Here is a 10,000-nt window from a genome sequence, read left to right as displayed (position 1 = left end):
TACCAACTCTCTGAGGATCTCATAATGCACTTTGGCATCATCCTTTCATGTAATCATAAGTGCTATATAGAAAAATCTATTCAAATCTCTAATGCAATTACCATTTTCTTTCTTTCATCATTCCATTTATTATTATCATTTCAAGCTAAGCTATAACCCTAGTTGGAAAAACAAGATGCTATAAGCCAAAGGGGTGCAACGGGGATAAATAGCCAAGTGAGGAAAGGAAACCAGGAAATAATCAAATTACGAGAGAAGTAAAAACCAATCAAAATAAAATAATTTTAGAACAGTAACAACATTAAATTAGATCTTTCATATATAAACTATAAAAACTTCAAAAACAAAGAGGTAAAGAAATAATATAGAACAGCATGCCTGAGTGTACCCTCAAGCAATAGAACTCTAATCCAAGAGAGTGAAAGGCCATGGTACAGAGGCTATGGCACTAACTGAGGCTAGAGAACAATGGTTTGATATTGGAGTGTCCTTCTCCTAGAAGAGCTGCTTACTATTACTAAAGAGTCTTTTCTACCTTTACCAAGAGGAAAATAGCCACTGAACAATTACAGTGCAGTAGATAACCCCTTGAGTGAAGAATTGTTTGGTAATCTCATGTTGGGAGATGTATGAGGACAAAGGCCAGATTATTTGGTGTATGTGTAGGCAAAGACAAAATGAGCAGTAACCAGAAAGAGGGATCTAATTTAGCACTGTCTGGCCTGTCAATGGGGACCTAATAACTCTTTAGCGGTAGTATCTCAATGCTATGAAACATAAAAACAAGTCAGTTGATACATGTCATTGCTACCTGGCCAAAAGTCATGAGCCTGACAGCAATTTTGCCAAAGTCGAGATAACGAAGAGGGTTAAATACAAAACTAAAATACGACCTTATGTTGGTCTCTAAATCTTAAAATAGCAATTGAGTACTGTATTGTACTGTTCAGTACTATACTTTACATGAAAGCTCATTAAATATATGGTTTTTATAAAAAGATAGCAATTTGTAAATGCACCGGGAACCTTTAGGTGACTTTATACAGTAAAATTCTAACATACATCGAAAATCAATTTACGTCCAGTCTCTTGGAACCAAATATTGATGTGGGGCACGGCATCACTGTATAGTATTACTTGCCAAGCTACAACCCTGGCTGGAAAAGCAGAATTCTGCAAGCCCAAGGCCTCAACAGGGAAAGCAGCCCAGTGAGGAAAGTAAATAAGGAAATAGTAAATAAACCATACAGTATTTAGGTAATGAATAAAAAATATAAAATATATTAAGATCATTAACAATGTTAAAATAGATCAATCATATATAAACTATAAAACAAGATGTGTCAACCTATTCAACAGAAAAGACTTTTTTCAAAAAGTTTGAGCTTCTTAAGTTACGATGTATTCACAATTATAAAATTGTTAATGCTCATTGACTGAAAGAACAACGCAGCAAGTACTCGGTTATATAACAGGTTAGAGTAAGTTGAGACTGATGATGTCATCAAGTGACTTCTAAAGCCCTTGTATAATACCATAGTGTAATGGCTTTTATTATCAAGGCCCACTTTGTCATCGGTGTAATATAGTTGTGAATTGCCTATAAAAATTCCTTTATGGAACGCCAGGCCATTCTGGCTTATAACAAAATTCACTAAAAGCAAACCTGTGAATGATAATGTATGACTGTAGGTTTATGCAATGCATTTTCAGACAATACTACAATTTTTACTTTGTACTGGATTGTTTATCTCTATTTCCTGGGCAATCTTCTTACGAGAAGGAAATAAATTCCCAAAAATTAATTATTCTCTTAAAAATAATCAATTCCTTCTTATGATCTACAGTAACTTTACATACTGTATGACCTATCTATTCAAACCACTCCCATTATTTGGGGCATCTCTCCTCTCCATTACCCTGCTGGACCATGTACACTGTACCTAATCCAAGGGGATCAACCTTTACCAATAACACCATGATGATGGATGTTTTCTAAAAGTTATACGAAAGTGAAAAGCAAATACTGTACAGAATGAATAAGTAGACATTCTAAATTCCATGATTAATCTTAATTGCCAGGTGTTTAGAATCTTATTTATTACACTACTGTAATAAGCTTTGAAACTAGAAATTTGTCCCATTAACTTGCTACTTTTTGAGATTTCCTCAGCTGAACTTATTAATTCTGAAAAGTCTGTTAATATGCAACATAAGGAGTGCTGGAAGGTTACGATTCTTATCAAGGCCAATGGTTTATGTCATATGAAACAGAGACAAGATGCACTTGCCATGTTATGACAGAAATCAGTAATTATAGATTCAAGCTGTACATATATACATTTCCCAATAAAAGGCAAAGCAACCTCCATAGGAAAAGAGGCTAATGCAAAAACTACATATTTTTGTACCATGAACCAGAGTATTAACTTTTCTTTACAACCTAATTTATTGGTAAAACATACAAGAAATCATCTTAAATCAGTATCTATAGATCTACCAAAAACTAAGACCAATAAAATTCCAATAAAAGTTCTGGCTCATATTTCACTGGAATATAACTTTACCCATTAAAAATAAAAATAAAAATAATCTATACCTAATGACTCATTGAAGACTAATTTCTTTCACATATAAAAACTAATACTAAAAGTAAAAAGCCAATGAGAAAAATCACTAATACACATTATTATTATTATTATTATTACTATCCAAGCTACAACCCTAATTGGAAAAGCAAGATGCTATAAGCCCAGGGGCTCCAATAGGGAAAAATAGCCCAGTGAGGAAAGGAAATAAGGAAATAAATAACTGAAGAGAACAAATTAACAATAAATCATTCTAAAAAAAGTAATGTCAAAACAGATATATCATATATAAACTATTAACAACGTCAACAACAAAAATGTCATATATAAACTATAAAAAAGACTCATGTCCGTCTGGTCAACAAAAAAGCATTTGCTCCAACTTTGAACTTTTGAAGTTCTACTGATTCAACAACCCGATTAGGAAGATCATTCCACAACTTGGTAACAGCTGGAATAAAACTTCTAGAGTACTGCGTAGTATTGAGTCTTATGATGGAGAAGGCCTGGCTATTAGAATTAACTGCCTGCCTAGTATTACGAACAGGATAGAATTGTCCAGGGAGATCTGAATGTAAAGGATGGTCAGAGTTATGAAAAATCTTATGCAACATGCATAATGAACTAATTGATCGACGGTGCCAGAGATTAATATCTAGATCAGGAATAAGAAATTTAATAGACCGTAAGTTTCTGTCCAACAAATTAAGATGAGAATCAGCAGCTGAAGACCAGACAGGAGAACAATACTCAAAACAAGGTAGAATAAAAGAATTAAAACACTTCTTCAGAATAGATTGATCACCGAATATCTTAAAAGACTTTCTCAATAAGCCAATTTTTTGTGCAATTGAAGAAGACACAGACCTTATATGTTTCTCAAAAATAAATTTGCTGTCAAGAATCACGCCTAAAATTTTGAAAGAGTCATACAAATTTAAAGAAACATTATCAATACTGAGATCCGGATGTTGAGGAGCCAGCGTCCTTGACCTACTTACAATCATACTTTGAGTTTTGTTAGGATTCAACTTCATACCCCATAATTTGCACCATGCACTAATTTTAGCTAAATCTCTATTAAGGGATTCAGCAACCCCAGATCTACATTCAGGGGATGGAATTGATGCAAAGAGAGTAGCATCATCTGCATATGCAACAAGCTTATTTTCTAGGCCAAACCACATGTCATGTGTATATAGTATGAAAAGTAATGGGCCAAGAACACTTCCCTGTGGAACACCGGATATCACATTCCTATACTCACTATGGTGCCCATCAACAACAACTCTTTGAGATCTACTACTTAAAAAATCAATAATAATGCTAAGAAACGACCCACCCACTCCCAACTGTTTCAGTTTGAAAACAAGGGCCTCATGATTAACACGGTCAAAGGCAGCACTAAAATCAAGGCCAATCATACGAACTTCCCGACCACAATCAAGGGATTTCTGTACTGCATTGGAGATTGTAAGAAGGGCATCACATGCTCCAAGGCCTTTCCGAAAACTGCAAACTAGGGAATAGATGATTACCTTCAGCAAACCTATTAAGACGTTTTGCCAGAAGACGTTCAAAAACTTTAGATAATATGGGAGTTATGGAAATTGGGCGGTAATCAGTGGGACTTGAGCTACCACAAACACATTTACATAGAGGAGTAACATTACCAATTCTCCAACAAGTGCTAAAAGCTCCTCTTCTTGCTAACTTGCGTAAAATAACAGATAACTTTGGAGCTAAGAAATCTGCTGTCTTTATAAAAAACAAAGGAAAAATACCATTAGGGTCTACACCTCCATAAGCATCAAGGTCCATCAACAGAGCTTTAATCTCACGAGATCGAAAAGCTAAACTAGTTAGTTTAGCCTCAGGAAAACAGGAATGAGGAAGTTCAAGTTTTTCATTACTCTGTTTACAGTCAAAAACATCAGCCAAAAGGGTTGCCTTTTCCTTTGGACAGTGAGTGACTGAGCCATCTGGTTTAAGTAAAGGAGGAACTGTTGCATCTACACCAAAGAGTGCAGATTTAAGGGTAGACCACCATTTATGTTCCTGAGTTGTACCAGAGAGGGTTTCTTTTATGATTAAATTGTACTCCTTTTCAGTTGAGGCATAAACTCTCTGAGCAAAAGCTCGAAGCTGAGTAGAGTACAATAAATATAACTTAATAGCCTGCACATAGTGAAAAATACCACATAAATTATAATAGAAAATTTTTAACCCTTGAATTAGTTACCACCAAATTCTGGAAAGTCTATAACCAGATTTCATTATCACAAACAATATGAGTAGGTAAAATTCCAAATCTAGTAAACTGTGGCCTAAAAGCATTTGATCTGGAGAAAGCAGAGGTAGAGGAATTTTTGTAAGTGATGTGCTATGCAAAACCTTCCCGCAAGCCTCAGTGGACAAAGCAAAAGCCAATCCGGAGCCATGGCCACTTCACATCCAGAGAAATGGAAGAAAAGTTTTTGTTTCTTTCAAAAAGAGGAAGGCTATTCTGGCCAAGGCGAGGCCCTATCGCAGGGTCAGTCAAACTTTGGCTTTAGACCAACAGGAGACCATTGGAGGTCATACATGGGAAAGAGGAGTTGGTAACACATATATGGGCAGAGGATCTCATCAATGAGGGGCTTCAATTGGGGGTCATCTCCATTGTTTTCAGTAATGTTGAACATTCCCTTGGTGGGTGGTGCAGAGTACAGAACAGTCTTAAGGGATCTTTATTTGGTCGTGGATATCAAAACCTCCTCCATGCCGCAAGCAAGATGATGAAAAAAGGAATCAAAGAACGGTGTAGATTTCTAAAATTCCAGGCCACACTATTCAGCATAATCAAGAAAGACCCCAGAAAGAATGATACTTGATCTGTCTCGACTCAACAAACACATCAGCTGCAATCCATTCAAAATGACAACCATCCTTGCTGTCTGCTTAATACAGATCCTAGAAAAGCTAACTGGCACATTCCTATTACTTACCACTTCCTACGTTACCTAGAGTTTTGGCTTGGGAGGGTGTTTACAGGTTCAAAGAAACGCCATTTGGCCTCAATATCCCACCAAGATTGTTTACAAAGCTATTCAAAGTAGTGGTCAAACTCCTGCAGCTGCAGGGAGTTCCCATCATAACTTATCAAGATGATTGCCTGATTTGGGGGAAAAAAGAATTATACCCCAATATACAAAATAAAGTTTTGCAGGCTCTTTAGGATCTAGGTTTAAAATCAATATTAATTCCAAGAAGGATATTTCGTCATTCAGCCACAAGGCCAGACCATTCTGTACTCCCTATTTCACTCTAACTAACTGGTAAGGGAGATTGCTGGCTGCTGACCAGTGACTCTTCAGACACCACAGGTGCAATCACTGATGGAGACAACTATGCAGGACAAGCTTCTCCAAAGAAGATAATTTCCAAGACGACGTTGCCACTGACGAGTGTTAACACTTGTGTGAAGACTTGGTGAGCTTGCACATTACACTCAAACCTCTTTTTCCGCAAATTTTAGGTAACAGAGACAGGCGTGAAAAGTGAAAATATGCGAATGCCTGTTGCCTTATGGTGGGATAACTCCTAAGGCCCACTTCACATGAGCGGTTTGAAACCATGCGGTTGCAACAGTGCCATTTAGAAATCACTGTAGCTTAATGAGGCCCTTCACATGCTGCAGGACATAACCGTGTGCCAGAAATACTGTCCGGTAGTGATTTCCATACAGCATGCACCACAAAGTTTAGAATACTTAAGTTTATGGCTCCCTTCATAATATCATTATTATTACTATTATTAGCTAGGCTACAACCCAAGTTGGAAAAGCAAGCTGTTGCAGAGGGTAGTGGGCATTCCTCTTCTGCTGCTATTTTACAGTGATTAGTATGAATTATTATTATTATTATTATTATTACTGTATTATTAGTATTATCTTTATCATTACTTTTATTGTTATTATAATACACTGTACTAAAGGTACATTAAACGTAATAATATCATGATATTGTTTTTATTTGGTTCCTACCACAGTTTATAATCAAATGTAGTGTACAGTACATGTGCACACATGTACACTACGTACTGGACACGATAAGGCTACAGTCCAGTATTGTAGAACTGTAAACTATGATTTTATAGAGTAGTCATCATACCCTTACTGTACTGTATAACAAAACACTTGTTTGTATCTAGTTATACTGTAATATAACACTCACTAATACTATGGCATATATTACTGTAATATATGCACAGTAATATCACTACGGTACAGTTTAACCATACTGTAAGTGTTAGGTATTTTCCTTCAGACGACTCGCCATTTGACGTCATCGTTACTGTGTCATCTGCATGACTGAGTTTGACAGAATCGTCTTTGTTTGTTTATTTTTGCACATTTATAGCAATTTTTTTGCTTATGTTTCGAAATCTCGTAAGTCTGGCAGAAATGGAAGGCATTGGTAGAGTGTAGTTGAACTAAATCTACTCCTACGAGAACAGCAGCCAGAGTTTCTGAAGACGTATAGAAGTTATAATACATGTGTTTGTTTACTTGAAGTTTGTATGTACATTGTGTTTTCACAACGTCCTCAGGAACTTTATAGCAAGGCCAATGTTACCTAAGGTTATAGAAAGAACAAATATTCAATTATTTTTCCAAATAATGAAGATATAGCGGTCTTTAAATGATGAAGTCATCCTTACTGCGTCATCTGTATGACTGAGTTTGACAGACTTGTATTTGTGCTTATTTTTGCATCTCTCTCTCTCTCTCTCTCTCTCTCTCTCTCTCTCTCTCTCTCTCTCTCTCTCTCTCTCTCGAATTATTTTAAACTGAAATTTATACAAATACTATAATACCAATGATCAACTCTCTCTCAGAATCAAATAATGGCTGATCTCTCTCTCTCTCTCTCTCTCTCTCTCTCTCTCTCTCTCTCTCTCTCTCTCTCTCTCTCTCTCAATTTGAACTGCCATCTATATCAACCAAATGCTATCACTCCAAAATAAAATTCAGGATTCTCTCTCTCTCTCTCTCCTCTCTCTCTCTCTCTCTCTCTCTCTCTCTCTCTCTCTCTCTCTCTCTCTCTCTCTCTCTCTCTCTCTCTTATGTTTCGAAATCTCATACTTCTGGCAGAAATGGAAGGCATTGGTAGAGGGTAGATAAATGAAAACTACCAGCTACGAGAACATCAGCCGGAGTTTCCAAAGACGTATAGAAGTTATAATGCATGTGTTTGTTTACTTGAAGTTCGTAAGTACAATGTGCTTTTACAACGTCCTCTGGAACTTTATAGCAAGGCCAATGTTACCCAAGGTGATAAAAAGAACAAAAAGTAAGTGGAGAACAAGAAAAAAGAACCAAGAAGAGAGGGAAACATGAATAAGAGTACAATGCTGAAACATGCTAACTAAAACACTGGCAACAATGAGAGACGGCTGGCAATTCGTAACATAGTAATAGTAAACTGAGGGTTCAAATACCTCGTTTAGGGTGCGCTTATGAAGGAATAAACAATAAAAGTTATCATAATAATGTTATCTTGATTTCTTTAAGAAAAGAAATGAAAATTTGTTGCAAATCTTTGGGAGCTCATAACTCAAAAACATACTTATTCACACTTAGGTACATTTTTCTCACTTATTTGTTGTTCGATATTAGAGAAAAAGATATCATTGAAAAGAGGAATAAAACTCCTACAATTATGTTAAATGGAATTTTGATTTTACTTTTACTTTCTTTATCACGATTATATTGCGTCGAGGAAAAAAAAAATTCTTAAAAAACCAAAAGGAAAATCAAAATTCTATCAGACAGAATTGTTTGGTTTATAAAGTAGTTTTTATGGTATTAGATTCAATACAATTGGTGTTGTATTGCTGGGGAAAAATGTACCTAAATTTTTTCTAAATCATGATTTTTGCTAATAAATCAAAGAGTTTCTAATCAAATAACTTGAAATTTTTATATGATGAAGGTATCATATATGTCTAAAACATATATAGAAATGGAGTACTTTGGATCATTAGAAAAAAAAATGGTGGACGGTCCCCTTTAATTAGGAGATGTATAGCCAGCTCGTAAGGTGGGTCCCACTTATGTAGGATTAAGTTAATGTATGTAAATTATATAAGACTTTTGTCATTCATTTAGTTGTATTTTCATTCAGTTCTGTATATGTAAATTTACGTTATTTTAAAGAATTAAATTTTTATTTCACGTAGTTTAGTTATGAAGTCTTATATAACTTGTTAAAAGGTATGCTGTATGACACACACGCTAGGCACTGCAGCATGTTTCCACATGGTTGGAAATTGCAGGAAGGTTCGACTAGAAATTATTCTTTTTTTAATGTTACGAGAGGAGGTGGGTAGAGTTAGCTGAGAGTCTCCTCTCCAACGATGATAGTACCCTACTTCAAAATGGCAAGTTGACTACGTTGATGCCGCTAAACCATACACCCGTGCTTCCAGAAGGCTGAACTGGAAGATTCTGGAATGAATGAAGTTTATATATAAGAGCCTAGCAATGCATTGGAACCAGAGAGATCTAGCTTGACCTTCAGAAAGAGCCATCGTCCGACAGTCCTCTCACCAGCATCCATCCAGCCACTACGTACCTCCTCTCAAATGTGTATAGTGCTTCCTCTCCAACGTGAATAGTGATTTCTCTCCAACGTAAATCGTGTATAGTGTTGTTCAAATGTTGGTGATATTATTGTGTTTAATTCAAAAGTGAAGTGTGTTAATTAATGCAAGTGAATTTATATTGTAAGTTATTGTAACTAGCCCTGTGTAATTAGGTTAAACAGTGAAGCGTATTATTTTTCTTAACCGTTCGGTCACCTTGTGTGACCCAAAGGACATAAGAGTAACAGTTACGTACTTTATGTCAGTGTAATTTTGATTTATTTTCTATAGTGTTACAGTTTCGACTTTTTTCATTAATTGTCAAAATTAAATTTTTTTGTAAATTAATTTCTAGTGAAACAAGTGAATGTATAATTTTTATGAAGTGACATTTTTTTGTCTTAGTCTAAGGTCTAGTACAGATTTAAATTTCGAGAGATTAATTTTTTGGTATTACTGATGAATTGTTATTTCTATAGAATATATTTATTTTTTTTAAGTTTGTATTATTTCGATCACCAATAATTATTTCAGAGCTTTGCTCGTATCCCTGACTAAGAACCGAAGTAAGAGATGATATTTAAGAATAGTTCCCTTTAAAATTAAAGTAATCAGCCAGTTTTATTTTGAGTGTAAAGTAAAGAGACCCTTAGATATTCAGGGTTCATATATATTATTGTCTGGGAGTTGCGTGTTATTCCCAGAGCTCAGAGGATTTCTCTTGTGTATCAGATTACGTAATATAAAGCGGGTCAGTTTTGGAGCTCGCGAATTTACGTAATTCG

At 35.5% G+C, this 10,000-nt stretch overlaps 1 protein-coding gene across 6 annotated transcripts in view; it reads right to left on the bottom strand.

The window, feature by feature from the left end:
• CPT2 (Carnitine palmitoyltransferase 2) overlaps nt 1-10,000 on the bottom strand; it is a 421,879-nt gene that overhangs the window by 180,950 nt on the left and 230,929 nt on the right. The window lies entirely within an intron of this gene.

The sequence above is a fragment of the Palaemon carinicauda genome, chromosome 1 (assembly GCF_036898095.1).
Source record: "Palaemon carinicauda isolate YSFRI2023 chromosome 1, ASM3689809v2, whole genome shotgun sequence".
NCBI lineage: Eukaryota > Metazoa > Arthropoda > Malacostraca > Decapoda > Palaemonidae > Palaemon > Palaemon carinicauda.
The sequence above is the reverse complement of the archived record's forward strand: the minus strand, read 5'-3'. Positions and strand labels throughout refer to the sequence as shown.